At 41.6% G+C, this 15513-nt stretch overlaps 1 protein-coding gene across 1 annotated transcript in view; it reads right to left on the bottom strand.

The window, feature by feature from the left end:
* The window catches only part of CNKSR1 (connector enhancer of kinase suppressor of Ras 1), a 144344-nt gene that overhangs the window by 23460 nt on the left and 105371 nt on the right, over nt 1-15513 (bottom strand). The window lies entirely within an intron of this gene.

The following is a 15513-nucleotide window of genomic DNA, read 5'->3' as shown; positions in this document are numbered from 1 at the left end:
CTTTTCTCGTTAATGTCACATGTTCCATATAAATTCATTATTTATTAATTGCAGTCACAGTTGTAGCTAGGCAAGTATTAAATATGTAAATAGCTTGTATAGTATAATGAAATATACAATAAAAGTAAATAATATATTACTATATAAATATTTAAATTTTCTTCAATGCATCTTTATACCTCCTATTAGAAAATGCATTAAAAAAAAAAAAAAGGAAGATTTAGACAACGTAGTAGTAATCTTAAGATGGAGAATCTTATGAAATGTATAAGCTACATTTGATGACCTCTTTGAAAGATAGTCAGGATTATCTGGGTTCCATGCATCCTAGGTCATGGACTCATAAGTATGCAAATATACATTTCAAGTTACTGACTCAGAAATCTGGCTAGTTTCCTGGCTGGAGACAGCCAGGAAACTAGCAGCTAATGTTTCAAACAATATTGGCAATGGCAGTTCAAATACAGTAATGTATACATGCGTCATACCTGGCCAATCCCCACAAAAGCTGAAAATCACTGTAGTAGGCACAACTACTACAGTAATCACCACTAGCTTCTGCGTCTCATACCAAGCAGTTGCCTTGCTGCTCAACGAACACAGGAGGTCACTCACTCAGCGCAGGTGACGCTCAGAAAACACTTTGCATTTTCTCAGTGAATGCAAGAATTCTGCTTGCACAAGGTGAAGGGGTGGGTCAATAATGTCATGATCTTCCCCATGTCCAGTAGGTGAACTGTTTGCATTTATTGAGAAAAAATGGATTTTTAAAACAGCATACCTGTAAAATCCTTTTCTTGGAGTACATCACGGGACACAGAGCACCATAATAAGGACTATGTGGGTTATACGCTTACCTTTAGGTGATTGGACCCTGGCAAGCAATAGTAAGACGGTTCCTCCCATATAACCCCTCCTATACCGGAAGCACCTCAGTTTTGGAGCAAGCAATGACGATCCCAGAAAGAGGGGAGGGACCTCTGTGTCTCGTGATGTACTCCAAGAAAAGGATTTTACAGGTAAGCCGTTTTAAAAATCAATTTTTCTTTATCGTACATCACGGGACACAGAGCTCCATAATAATGACTATGTGGGATGTCCTAAAGCAATGCACCTGAGGGGGGGGACACAATATCCCTAAGCCCAACGGGCCTGAGACTATAAAGCTGCCTGCAACATGCTGTGGCCAAAAACAGTCTCCTTTTGAGATCTCACATCCACCTGGTAAAATCTGGTGAACATATGAACTGAAGAGCAAGCGGCCGCTTTGCAAACCTGAGCCATAGACACCTGTTGGCGTACTGCCCATGATGCACTAATCCCTCTAGTGGAGTGTGCTTTTAAATCCCAGGGTGGAACCCTGCGCTTTAATCCATACACCTGGATAATAGTCTGACGAATCCACCTGGATATAGTTGAACTTGTTGCCAGCTGTCCTTTTTTAGGACCTTCAGGCAAGCCAAAAAAACAGTCAGTCTTCCGAAAGGGATCTGACATTTTTAAGTAAACTTTTCTCACCCTCACCACATCCAGTGAGTGAAGCGACCTTTCCTCCCTAGTCTTAGGGTTTGGAAAAAAGGAAGGTAAAATGATATCCTGATTCAAATGAAATTTGGAAACCACCTTCGGTAGAAAATCCGGACGAGGGCGCATGACCACTCTGTCCTGATGAAGAATCATAAAAGGTTATTTGCAAGAAAGGGCGGCCAATTCTGACACCCTTCTAGCTGATGTTATAGCCACTAAGAAAACTCATTTCCTGGTCAATAGGACAAAAGGGATATGCCTAATAGGTTCAAAGGGTTGACTCTGTAAGGCTGACAGTACCAAATTTAGGTCCCAGGGACATAAAGGTGATTTAAGCGGTGGCCACAGGTGTGTTACTCCCTTGACAAAGGTTCGCACCAAAGAATGGGATGCAATTGGTCTTTGGAAAAAAAAAAACAATAAGGACGAAATCTGTCCTTTAATTGTCCCAAAAGCGAGCTGCAAGTCTACTCCTGCTTGAAGAACTCTTCCAATCGTATACCTACGAGGGTTCCATTTCCTTTCCTCACACCAGGAAATGTATGACTTCCAGACTCTATAATAGATCGCTCTAGAAACTGACTTTCTAGCGTTTATCAAAATAGACAAGACTGAACAAGACTGAACCCATAATACCACGGTCTTTCAATAGTCTGGTCTCAATAGCCAGGCCATCAAATTCAGCAACCGTAAAGAAGGATGGAATATGGGTCCTTGAGACAACAGGTCTGGACGGCAAGGAAGGACCAATGGGTCCCCTACTGCCAACTTCACAATCTCAGAGTACCATGATCTCCTGGGCCACGCTGGGGCCACTAGGATCACTGGCTTTCGTTCCTCCTGTATTCTGCGTAGTAAGTGCAGCAGAATTTGGATCGGAGGGAAGGCATATATCAGAGAATACTGATCCCAAGGAACTACTAATGCATCTATCCCGACAGCAAGCGGATCCTTGGTCCTGGATACAAACCTGTCCAGCTTGGCATTGAATCTGGATGCCAGCAGATCCACATCTGGGGTCCCCCAGTATTGGCAGATCTGTAGAAAAACCTCGGGATGCGGGGACCATTCCCCTGGTAACAATTTCTGGTGACTGAGGAAATCCGCCTGCCAATTGTCCACCCCCAGGATAAACACTGCCAACAGGAACGGCACATGTTTTTCTGCCCAAGTCAATATATGATCTACCTCTCTTTGAGCTGCCCGACTCCTGGTACCTCCCTCGTGGTTGATATATGCCACTACCGTGGAGTTGGCGGACTGGACTCTGACAGGAAGACCCCGCAATCTGGATGTCCAGAATCGCAGAGCCAGACGAGCTGCCCGAATCTCCAATAGATTGATGGGCAGGGACCTTTCTGTCTGGGACCATATTCCATGAACGGAGGCCTCCTCTAGGACTGCTCCCCAGCCGAAAAGACTGGCGTCTGTAGTTACGACTTTCCAGGCTACTGGTGGGAAAGATTTCCCTTTTTTCAAATTGTTGGTTCTTAACCACCAAGAGAGGTTCCATAGTACTTGTGGAGATAGAACTATAGGTTGATCCAAGGTTCGAGTCGACTTGTCCCAGGCTTTTAGAATACTGTTCTGGAACACTCTGGAGTGGAACTGTGCATACGGCACTGCGTTGAAGGATGACACAACCTCATGCACAGCCGAATAGAAGGTGTTAGTTCTTTTTTCACCTTCTGGAGAAGTTCCACTATGGAGGCGACCTTTAAGGGGGGCAAAAACACCTTTTCTTGGGCGGTGTCCAAGACCAGACCCAGATACACCAAGGCTTGGGTCGGACAAAGAGCTGACTTGTCCACATTCAGAATCCAACCTAGGCGTTGTAAAACCCGTACTGTTCTTGACACGTTCTGAATCAGTATGAGATGAGAGCGATCCCTTAGGAGAAGGTCGTCCAGGTATCCTACGATGGAGACCTTAGGGAAGCCAACACTGGAGCCAGAATTTTTGTGAAAACTCTGGGGGCCGTGGCCAGACCGAATGGTAGTGCCACGAATTGGAAATGACTGCCCTCTACAGCGAAGCACAGGAACTTTTGATGCAAACCGAAGATCGGCACATGAAGGTACGCGTCTTTGATATCTATGGACGCTAAATAGTCTCCCCTTCTCAGGGATTTTATTATTGAACGAATTGACTACATGCGGAAGGATCGGATGTCTACAAAGAGGTTGAGAGCCTTGAGGTCCAAAATGGGCCTTACTTCCCCATTTGGCTTCGGCACGGTGAATAGGTTTGAGTAAAACCCCTTGAACCTTTCTTCGTGCGGAACCTTTACAATTACCCCCTGCATCAGCAGATGCTGTAGAGCTAGGAATAGGCATCTTCTTTTCTCTGGGTCCGACGGAACCCTTGAGTACAGAAAACGATTTGGGGGGAATTCCTGAAACTCTATTCTGTAACCGTGTTTTACAGTGGAAATGACCCATCTGTCTCGAACTAATTCTTCCCAGGCATCCCCAAACAGCCGAAGCCTGCCCCCCACCCGTGAGAGCGGGGGCGCCCCTTCACAAGGTAGACTTGGACTTGGAGTTGGGCTTGGGTGTCTTTTGGGTCCAGGGTTTCTTCTGAACCTGGGGTCTTTTAAACCCAGACGGCAGAGGCCGTCGATACCGCTTAGGGGAAGAAGCACCAGGTCCTGGAGCATTGGGAATTTTATAAGAGGGTTGCTTCCCTTTCTTTTTAATAGGGAGTAGGGCACTCTTTCCTCCAGAGATCTTTTGGATATATTTATCCAGATCCTCGCCAAACAAGCGCTCTCCATGGAATGGAAAAGCTGCGAGTAGCCTTTTACATGGCGTCTCAGCAGACCAGTTCTTTAGCCACAAGACTCTGCGCATATGGATTGATAGTAACGCAAAACGAGACATCTGTTGGATTGAGTCCTTCAATGCGTCTACTGCAAAACATAAGGCATGAGGAATCTCCGATAACTCCTCGGCAGATTCCTCCTAGCAAGGTAGGTTCTTTACCAGCTTTTTAAAGCGATCCTTTAGGGATTGGCAAATCCCAATAGCTGCAACTGCTGGCTGAACTGCTGCACCAGCCACCGAAAAAGAGGCTTTTAATAAGGACTCTAGCTTTTTATCAGCCGGATCCCTAAATACCTGGGCATTATCCACTGGACAGGTTAAACTTTTATTTACTGAAGATATGGCAGCGTCCACCAAAGGTGTCCCCCATTTCTTTCTGAACCTCTCCTCCATAGGATATAAGACAGAAAACCTTTTTGGAGGCAAGTAAATCCTGTCAGGGTGCTCCCAGTCCCTGTAAACCACCTGCTCCAGTAACGGATGCAAAGGGAACGCTTGGGAAATCTGCTGAGGTCGCAAAGGTCCCAAAGTAGAACAGGAGAGTCCAGACTCCTGAACCAGGGGTAACTTGAACCCAATTCGTACCATCTCAATTAGAGATTGGATAAACAATTTTTGGGAATGGGAGGCTGAAATTGGCTCCTCAGAGCCAGAGTCCTCAGCCTCTCCTTCCTCCCGGTCTTTTATGACTACCTCTTCCAAATCCTCCGCCCATTCTGGTTCCAGATCACCTGGACCCATCTGGCTATAAGAGTCCTGGTGCTCTAGTGACTCTCCACTTGGCCCAGGCTCAGGGGTGGGAGATTTATTAAGCTTCCTCCCCCCCTGTGTTACAGAGGCAATCATGCCAGCTATTTTGCCCTCAAGGCCTGCTAAAGGCAGATGCCAAATCATCCTTTGTAACATAAGCCAAAGCAGGTATATTGGTAGTGGCCACTATGCCTGACAACTGCAATGGCTCAGCCAGGCCAGATGCCGCAGGTCTTTCGGGAGAAACTGAGGCTGCATCAGCATGGGGATGGTCGCCTGTTTTTAAAGGAGGTACTCTTATCCCTGTGCTTGCCTTGTTCCCTATACCTCGTTTTCTGGAAGACATTGCTTACACATGAGGAAGAAAAGGAGTACTCCCCACAAACTACAACCAGCCTTCAACCTGTCACCACTGTGTCCAAGACCTCCAGACTCACGTGCCCAAATATCGCTCTGTGCTGTCCACTCGCACGGCAGGAGCTCCATCCCTATAAAGCCTTAGCCTGAGAGTGAGCGCGCGCATCAGCGTGATCAGCGGCATGCCCGCTGCACGGTGCATGCGCCATCCTGACGCATGCGGCGCATCTGGGACGCGCACAGCAGCGCCGCACGCGCACACCGACGCTGCGCACACACACGCCGTTTGATCCCAAACCCTCAAATCAAAACCAACATATATAGTATAAATTGGGGTGGGAATAAATAACAAGTCTCTGGGGTATTGAACAGTTCATTCAATCGAACAGAAATATCCTGGAGCATGGATGTAAATCTCACAGTGGTATCTATTCGTGTCCCCAGTAGACTCTTCAAATACTCAGCAAGGCAGAGAGTAATATAAAATCCCCTTACCGGACGTGGTGGACTCACAGGCCGTTGGCGGCGAGTCGTATAGGCTTACACCGTTAGTACGGTAGGGTTACAGCTGTCCTTGATCCATAGTGAGGGGGCCTAGATGGGTCCCCAATCCTGAGCGGTACCACGGATTCTTCCTCCAACGATCGTTTGATCTCATTCAAGTGAGACAGAGGGAGAAGGAGAAAAAAGGCTCCACATAGTATAAAATCCGGATAACCAGGAAGTTTTATTGCATTAATTAAAAAATTCTAGCCTGGGGAGCAGGAGGCGGAGCCTAGCAGAGCAGACATGCATTGTTAGAGCTCCACACCGCTGAGGAGAGAAGAGAAGGACAAAGCGGAGCCTGCAGGCTCAAAAGGTATCCATTTGAACATTTTTGCCCCAGGGAACAAACTGTGAAAGTTTGGGCAGGAAATATGGTACTGGGAGGAAACCGTGGCAGAAATAAAAATCACCTCACAAAGAGCTCACAGGCACTCACTGCAGCTGAAGCAGCTCCAGTCACCTCACAAGATACAGCATCAGGGCGCTCTCACAGACAGAAAATGTCACAGCAAGACTCTCCATTTGAGTCAGATACAGAACAAATCCTCTCACAAACTTCTCCACAAGCCTCCTCAGAATCCCCAGTAATATTATTACAATTTGAAAAGATGCTTCATAAGGCTTTAAAACAAACCTCAGACCAAATAACAAAAAGCCAGACCAAAGAAATAAGAGAGCTGGGAAACCGCACCGCAGCCCTAGAAATAAAAATGGATGAAATTGAAATTACAACCCAAGAAAATATAACAGAATTGGAACAATTAAAAAAAGAGAATTTAATACTTCAAACTAAGCTCGAAGATTACGAAAATAGAGCCAGACGTTCAAACTTGCGCATAAGGGGAATACCTGAAACTGTGACAGACCTGCAATCTACTATTACTGCTCTATTACAAGAACTAAAGCCAGATATCCCTATTGAACGTTTAGAACTGGACAGAGTACACAGAGCTCTCACAGCCAAAAAGAAAGATGGACCCCCACGTGATATAATCACAAAATGTCATTATTACAGAACGAAAGAACAAATACTAATTGCTGCAAGAGAAAAAAAAGAACTTAATTTTCAAGGACACAATTATCAAATTTTTGCTGACCTATCCCAACTTACTATTACTAAAAGACGATCCATGAAACCCCAACTAATGGAACTGCAACGCCACAACATTATGTATCAATGGGGCTTCCCCTTTTCAGTCAGATTTAACTACCAAGGTACAATTTACAGAAGCAGATCAGCAGATGAACTACAACAAACCCTTTTAAAATTAAATCTGACAGAACCCACAAGCAGCAACACTCCCACATGCAGAAAAATGGCGTCATATTCACCTTCAGGCAGCACCCAGAAAATTTCAGAACAAAATGGGAATCATCATTCTCACAAAAGAGGCCGTTATGCCACATCATCCATGGACCAAGAAGATTCAATGGACTGACATCCTAATTCCTGATATCTCTTCATTTATTATACTAAGAGATGGTTCTCTATAAAAAACCTATATTTATAACTGAATGTAACTGCATTCTGATAGTCACACACTGTATGGGATCATGTTACATTCCAGTTATATTTCTTATTACTTCTGATTCATATAGCCTTAGAATATATAAGTGAAATAAGGAAATTCTTGTTCAGTTATATATTATCAGGTAATAACAATAGATTTATTACTTTTTAGGACAAATATGTTCAATAATCCAGAAGTAATGGAAGCTTTTTCTTTCTTTTCTTAAAACAAATATATTATTACCTAACTAGTTCCTAGAATGTTTTTGTTTATTCTAATCTGAAGCAATACAACCTCAATTTTATGAGTTAACATATCTAAACAGTTACATATGAATAAAATATGTAACTGTTTACTCTAAAAGGGTTAAAATCCCCAAATAATTCAAACTATCTTCATCAATACCAAAGTTATTAACAGTACCTTTCTAACTGAATTATTTAGCCTAGGGCAAGACTAACCATATACAACCACCCTGGAATAAATAATTTCAACAAAAACTATATTCTGCACTCCAATTAATGAAACATCATTTTGATGTCTTTTGACATAGCACTTCTCTCCTGTAAGCGGAAGATCCGTGTACCCCCATTAGCCCTCCTCATTCTTCCAACCATATTATGTGGGAGTGTGACGAAGGCACTTATTCCCCTGAGAGAGATATTTATTCTCTTTCACGGGTAAATTGTGATTACTTGCAAAAAATAATTTATACAATGTATCATCTAATCTCATATGTTTTTTGTTTACTCTTTACTCCAGAATTCACTGGTTTCTTTTCTATCTATTCATCTCTTCAGTCCACACAGGTTGATCTGCGCAGTCAGTTCTGCATAACAAAAAGTAAGTCAAAACTATTTGATCTATTGCCATGGCACCACTGAATATACTTTCCCTGAATGTTCAGGGAATAAATGTCCCTCAAAAAAGGACCAAAGCCTTCCGTACTTTCCATAACAAGAAGGCTCACATAGTATGCCTCCAAGAAACACACTTCACCAAAGATTCTACTCCAAAATATATTTATCCTTTTTATCAACAAATTTACACGGCTTCTGCCTGTACCAAGCAAAGGGGAACTCTAATTGCATTTCACCCAGAAGGTAGATACCTGATACTCATGGGTTATATAATGGATACAGCAATCACGGTGATTTCCTACTACGCTCCTAACAAACAACCTACACCATTCCTCTCACATATATTACAAGTGATTAATACACACAAAATAGGAACAGTGATAATGTGTGGGGATTCGAACCAGGTCCTCCTCCCATTTCTAGATAAATCACCTTTTACACCATCCAAAATAACCTCTAGATTACCTTTTTCTCAACTTCTTTCCAAATACAATCTAGTAGATTCATGGAGAGAAAGTAACCCAATGAAAAAGAAATTCACTTATTTCTCGCACCCTCATCAAACCTTCACCAGAATAGATCATATTTTTCTAACAATAGGAATGATACCAGAAATTATTGCATCAGATATAATTCCGATTCCGTGGTCTGACCATAATGCAGTATACACTACTATAGCCTCAGCCATACCAAAAGCGCATGACCCAACGTGGTACTTACCGGACATAATGCTCAAACACCCACTACATCAGATGGCCATTGAACAAGCTTTAAAGGAATACATATCAATTAATAATACAACAGACATCTCCCCAATAACACTGTGGGAAGCTCATAAGCCTGTCTTGCGTGGTACAATACAAAGACAAATGGCACTATTTAAACGGGAACGCAAAAATCTAGCAAAAAAACTAGAACTCAATTTTAATGCAGCCTACATATCATTTCAAGATAATCCATCTCAGAGTACAAAGTCTCATCTGGAAAAATCTAGATTGGAATACGATCTATTTCTCACTGAGTCAGTTGATAAATCCCTCAAACGCTCCAAACACAATTTCTACATGAATACAAACAAACCAGGTACATATTTGGCTCGGGCATTAAATTCAACTAACAAATCTTTCAAACCAATACGTTTGAAATTATCAAAAAATGTTTACACTTGTAATCCAGTTAAAATAGTCCATAAATTTCACTCACATCTCGCAACTTTATACAAGACAAACAATGAATTTAATCCTACAGAAGCTGAATCCTTCTTCTCAAAAATAACCTTACCTGAGTTATCTCAGAATCAAAAAAGCAGTTTGGATGAGCCTATAACTATAGATGAAGTTGCTAACGCCATAAAAGACCTAAAACTTAACAAAAGACCAGGCCCAGACGGCTACTCGGCTTTATACTATAAAACATTCTCAGAAATACTCTCTCCCATTCTCACTAAAACTTTTAACAAACTTCTAGATGGACATTCTTTTCGGCAAGAAACACTAATGGCAATTGTTTGTATGATCCCAAAACCCCTTTCTGATGATACTTCCTGTGTGAATTATCGGCCTCTCTGTTAAACCTCGATATTAAATTATTAGCAAAAATAATAGCAAAACGCCTCAATAGCATTATAGGAAAATTAATACATAGAGATCAAGTAGGCTTCATACCAAATAGACAGGCAGGCGATAATATACGCAGGGCAGTGTTATTGGCACATATTGCTAAAAAACGGAAAATCCCTTTATGTTTTCTATCTCTCGATATTAAGAGGGCATTTGACACAGTATCCTGGCAATATATGCAATATTCATTACAAAAATGGGGTTTTGGACCCCACTTTTTAACATGGATCAAAGCATTATATAATAAACCCAAAGCCTATATAAAATATGCTGGATACAAATCTGAAGCCTTTAATATCGAAAGAGGTACCCGACAGGGTTGCCCGTTATCTCCCTTATTATTTGCCCTTATACTCGAACCCATGGCCCAATATATCAGAACAAACCAAACTATAACTGGCATTGAAGAAGGAGGTATTACACACAAATTATGTATATTTGCAGACGATATATTACTTTTTCTATCATCACCACAGGTCTCTGGTCCTAACTTAATACCAGCTCTTGATGGATTTGCAGCCCTATCCGGCCTTATGATTAATCCTAAGAAATGCCTAGTGCTTAATATTTCACTCACAAACATGGAATTGATCCCGGCTAGGGCTGCACTCCCATTCACATGGGCAGAAAAATCAATCCCATATCTTGGGATTCATTTAACAGCATCTCATTCTGACTTATTCTCAACCAATTATCCTCCTGTATTAAGACAGATCACAAATCTAATAAAACAATGGTCGCAACTTCCTTTATCCTGGATAGGGAAGATTAATGCAATCAAAATGACTATTCTACCCAAATTGCTTTATCTATTTAGAGTCCTCCCTATTCCAATTCCTTCCTATTTTTTGAGTATAGTACAAAAAAGAGCAACTTCGTTTATATGGGGCTCTTCTAAACCACGTATACCTATACACACACTACATCTTCCCAAAAATAAAGGAGGCCTGGGATACCCTAATTTTACTAACTACTACAGAGCAGCACATTTGGCCAGTCTGTCCAAATACCATGCAAAACAGGAAATCCCATTATGGGTATTTATAGAGGCTTCAGAAAATGACCCTCTTAATATCAAATTTATTATGGCTTGATCCTAAAGACCGCTTTAAAATTCATAATCCCATAACTAAACACTTCTTATCTCTCTGGGATAAACTAAAAACCAAATATCAGTTACAATCTCCACACAATCCTCTCCTTTCTTTTATCAGAAATCCGGCCTTTTATCCGGCATGGATCTACCCAAATTCTTTTAAAGCTTGGACAACATCAGGCATTCAGACACTAAATGACTTCATAGCATCTAAATCATTCCTTTCATTCCCATCGCTTAGAGAAAAATATGATCTACCAAACTCTGAGATATTTAGATATCTCCAAATCAAAAATTTCTATACACCATTCCTAAAGGGGGATACACCATTATCCCAATTATCCATTTTTGAATCAATCTGTACAAAAGATCCATTTGCTAAAGGTACAATTTCATCACTTTATAATCAATTATATGGAGTAGCAAATCTTAATAGACCCTCTTACGTTCAGAGGTGGGAGGAGGACCTGGGACGAACTTTAGAAGACACGGACTGGTCTAATATATGGCTCACATCTAAGTCATCTTCACCCAACATCTTGGCACTAGAGACAAATTATAAAGTCCTAACTCGCTGGTACCTTGTACCCGCTAGAGTGGCAAAATATTCACCTAATACCTCAACTCTTTGTTTTCGAGGATGCCCAGAAATAGGCACATATTTACACATATGGTGGACGTGCCCAGTAATCCAAACCTTTTGGAAGGAAGTCTTCGTGATTGCATCTAAAATATTTAAAAAAATAATACAACCAGATCCATATTTAACTTTACTTAATCTAAAACCGGAATGGTTAACACTCTCTCAATTCAAACTTATGATCCAACTAATAACGGCTGCAAAACAAACAGTGGCCAAGGCATGGAAATCTCCTACATTGGTACTAGCAGAAACAATTCACAGAATGAATAATACAATGTCCCATGCTAAGATGGTAGCCATCGATCAAAATCAAATTCCAAAATTTGAAAAACTTTGGCATCCTTGGATAAAACAACAGTTCCTGTCAAATTTCAATGACTCTGTCCTGTTGCCATGGTAACAGATTAAATGACTTACAGAGACACCCATTCTAAGGCTTCAAAGAGAACTAAAAAGAATAATAAACTGACGAGCGGGACAACCTTGTGGACCATACCTCTACCTTTCAACCCTTTTTCTTCTCTCTCTTTCCTTTTCTCCACCTTACGATTAAAGCTCATTATCAGAACTTATTTGACCTATATACACTCTACTTGTAAACAATATGTATAGTAGGTATAAATCATTTAAATACCTACAAAAGTAACTAAGGAAATGATATATATCTTTAATTTAGGTTTACGTGAACCCAATGTTTAATATTTGAAATTTCATGATATTTACCTATATAAACCCTACTGTAAAACAATGAGCTTACTTTATAGATCCTTGTAAACTTACTTTATGTATATTTATGTATCTTTATAACATTGTATACTCAAACTTCTTTTGACAAGGAAAAAATTCTAGCCTATCCCTTATGATAGGCTAGACGGACAGTCAGCTGACTAAGGAAAACCCTCACATGATACAAATCCCGGAAGTCACGCCGCACAGGTGTCCCCGATGTAAATTCCAGCACTTTTAAATAAATAGCGCAGCAGATGAGAGGTTAGCTTCACCCCAGTTGAAGTCTTGGTAGACGAAACGCGTCGGGTGTATGACGCTACCACAGCCATCTGATTACTGCGCTAAACTCACCAATTTTGTTCATATGAACTTTGTTTTAACCCGATTTTTTATTGGAATTTTTTAATTAATGCAATAAAACTTCCTGGTTATCCGGATTTTATACTATGTTGAGCCTTTTTTCTCCTTCTCCCTCTGTCTCACTTGAATGAGATCAAACGATCGTTGGAGGAAGAATCCGTGGTACCGCTCAGGATTGGGGACCCATCTAGGACCCTTCACTATGGATCAAGGACAGCTGTAACCCTACCGTACTAACGGTGTAAGCCTATACGACTCGCCGCCAACGGCCTGTGAGTCCACCACGTCCGGTAAGGGGATTTTATATTACTCTCTGCCTTGCTGAGTATTTGAAGAGTCTACTGGGGACACGAATAGATACCACTGTGAGATTTACATCCATGCTCCAGGATATTTCTGTTCGATTGAATGAACTGTTCAATACCCCAGAGACTTGCTATTTATTCCCACCCCAATTTATACTATATATGTTGGTTTTGATTTGAGGGTTTGGGATCATTTTACTGTGTACACACAGTTCACATTATTGTTCACTATACAGCATGTTGTTATAAATGATTTTTTACACCACCAGATTTCTGTAAACATGGTATGATTATTCCATCTAGTTATTTTTTGCGGGATCAGCAGAACCCAGTACAGATATATACACGGTGTTTTATACAGAATGTTCACATTGATGTTTTATTAGCACAATACAGCGCTACACTTTTTCTTTTTCACATTTACTCATACAATTAGTCTAATTGGTGGTGTTGGCTGCTTGATGTTTTGGGTTGGCGCAGCAGATTTTCTTTATTCTATTTTTTATCACAGTTTTCAAGGTTTACCAGCAGGTTTCAGAGGAAAATATATACATAAATAAAAAAATTCCCAAAGGGAGTACTCACCATCCCAAGCAGCAGAGCCTGTTTTGCCAGGCCCAATCTTCCCCCATCACGGCGGGTAGCGCCTCTAAGGACCTTCAGGGACCGGGTCCCCCATATCTTGGGGTCCACACCCCTGGACCCGTAAAGCACCCTTTCTGGTTTCCTTGGGCAAGATTGACCAGGAATACCAACTTAACAAGGGTCCAGCGCCCAAATAGGACACATTACAAGCAACACCTCGTTCTTGAACCGAGGTTCGGGTACCATCCACTTTAGCTTTTGTTATGCCATCCGAATAGATCCGATTATAATGTCCTCAGTGGGACATTTTTGAAGAATCTGAAGAGCTTCAACAACCATGACCATCACCTTCAAGACACTGGCGAAAAAACTGAGGTGCTTCCGGTATAGGAGGGGTTATATGGGAGGAACCATCTTACTATTGGTTGCCAGTGTCCAATCACCTAAAGGTAAGCGTATAGCCCACATAGTCATTATTATGGTGCTCTGTGTCCCGTGATGTACGATAAAGAAATGCAAAAGTGTTTTTGAATGGCGCACATGCGAAGCAGGCGACCTGTGCTCACCAAGCAGGACAGCTGGACCTGGAAACTAGTGGCAATCACTGAAGCAGCAGTGCCGACAGCTTCATCAGGGAATTGGCCTGATATGACCCATGAATACTTAAATTGGTCCAAGCTGTACCAAGTAACTGTACATACACACATATTTTTATATTAAAATTATATATACACACACACACACACACATATATATACACACACACACATACATACATACACACACACACACAGTGGGGACGGAAAGCATTCAGACCCACTTAAATTTTTCACTCTTTGTTATATTGCATTCCATTTGCTAAAATCATATAAGTTAATTTTTTTTCCTCATTAATGTACACACAGCACCCCATGTTGACAGAAAAACACAGAATTGTTGACATTTTTGCAGATTTATTAAAAAAGAAAAACTGAAATATCACATGGTCCTAAGTATTCAGACACTTTGCTCAGTATTTAGTAGAAGCAACCTTTTGATCCAATACAGCCATGGAGTCTTTTTGGGAAAGATGCAACAAGTTTTTCACACCTGGATGTGGGGATCCTCTGCCATTGCTCCTTGCAGATCCTCTCCAGTTCTGTCAGGTTGGATGGTAAACGGTGGACAGCCAATTTTTAGGTCTCTCCAGAGATGCTCAATTGGGTTTAAGTCAGGGTTCTGGCTGGGCCATTCAAGAACAGTCATGGAGTTGTTGTGAAGCCACTTCTTCGTTATTTTAGCTGTGTGCTTAGGGCCATTGTCTTGTTGGAAGGTAAATCTTTGGCCCATTTTGAGGTCCTGAGCACTCTGGAGAAGGTTTTTGTCCAGGATATCCCTGTACTTGGCCGCATTCATCTTTCCCTCAATTGCAACCAGTCGTCCTGTCCCTGCAGCTGAAAAAACCCCCACAGCATGATGCTGCCACCACCATGCTTTACTGTTGGGAATGTATTGGACAGGTGATGAGCAGTGCCTGGTTTTCTCCACACATATTGCTTAAAATTAAGGCCAAAAAGTTCTAATCTTGGTCTCATCAGACCAGAAAATCTTATTTCTCACCATCTTGGAGTCCTTCAGGTGTTTTTTTTAGCAAACTCCATGCGGGCTTTCATGTGTCTTGCACTGAGGAGAGGCTTCTGTCGGGCCACTCTGCCATAAAGCCCCAACTGGTGGAGGGCTGCAGTGATGGTTGAGTGTATATATACACAATAACTAATGCGCAAAAACCACAATAGGACAAAATAGACAAGGAGCCGCCAA

Source organism: Aquarana catesbeiana, linkage group LG02 (assembly GCF_042186555.1).
Source record: "Aquarana catesbeiana isolate 2022-GZ linkage group LG02, ASM4218655v1, whole genome shotgun sequence".
Classification (NCBI taxonomy): Eukaryota; Metazoa; Chordata; class Amphibia; order Anura; family Ranidae; genus Aquarana; species Aquarana catesbeiana.
The sequence above is the reverse complement of the archived record's forward strand: the minus strand, read 5'-3'. Positions and strand labels throughout refer to the sequence as shown.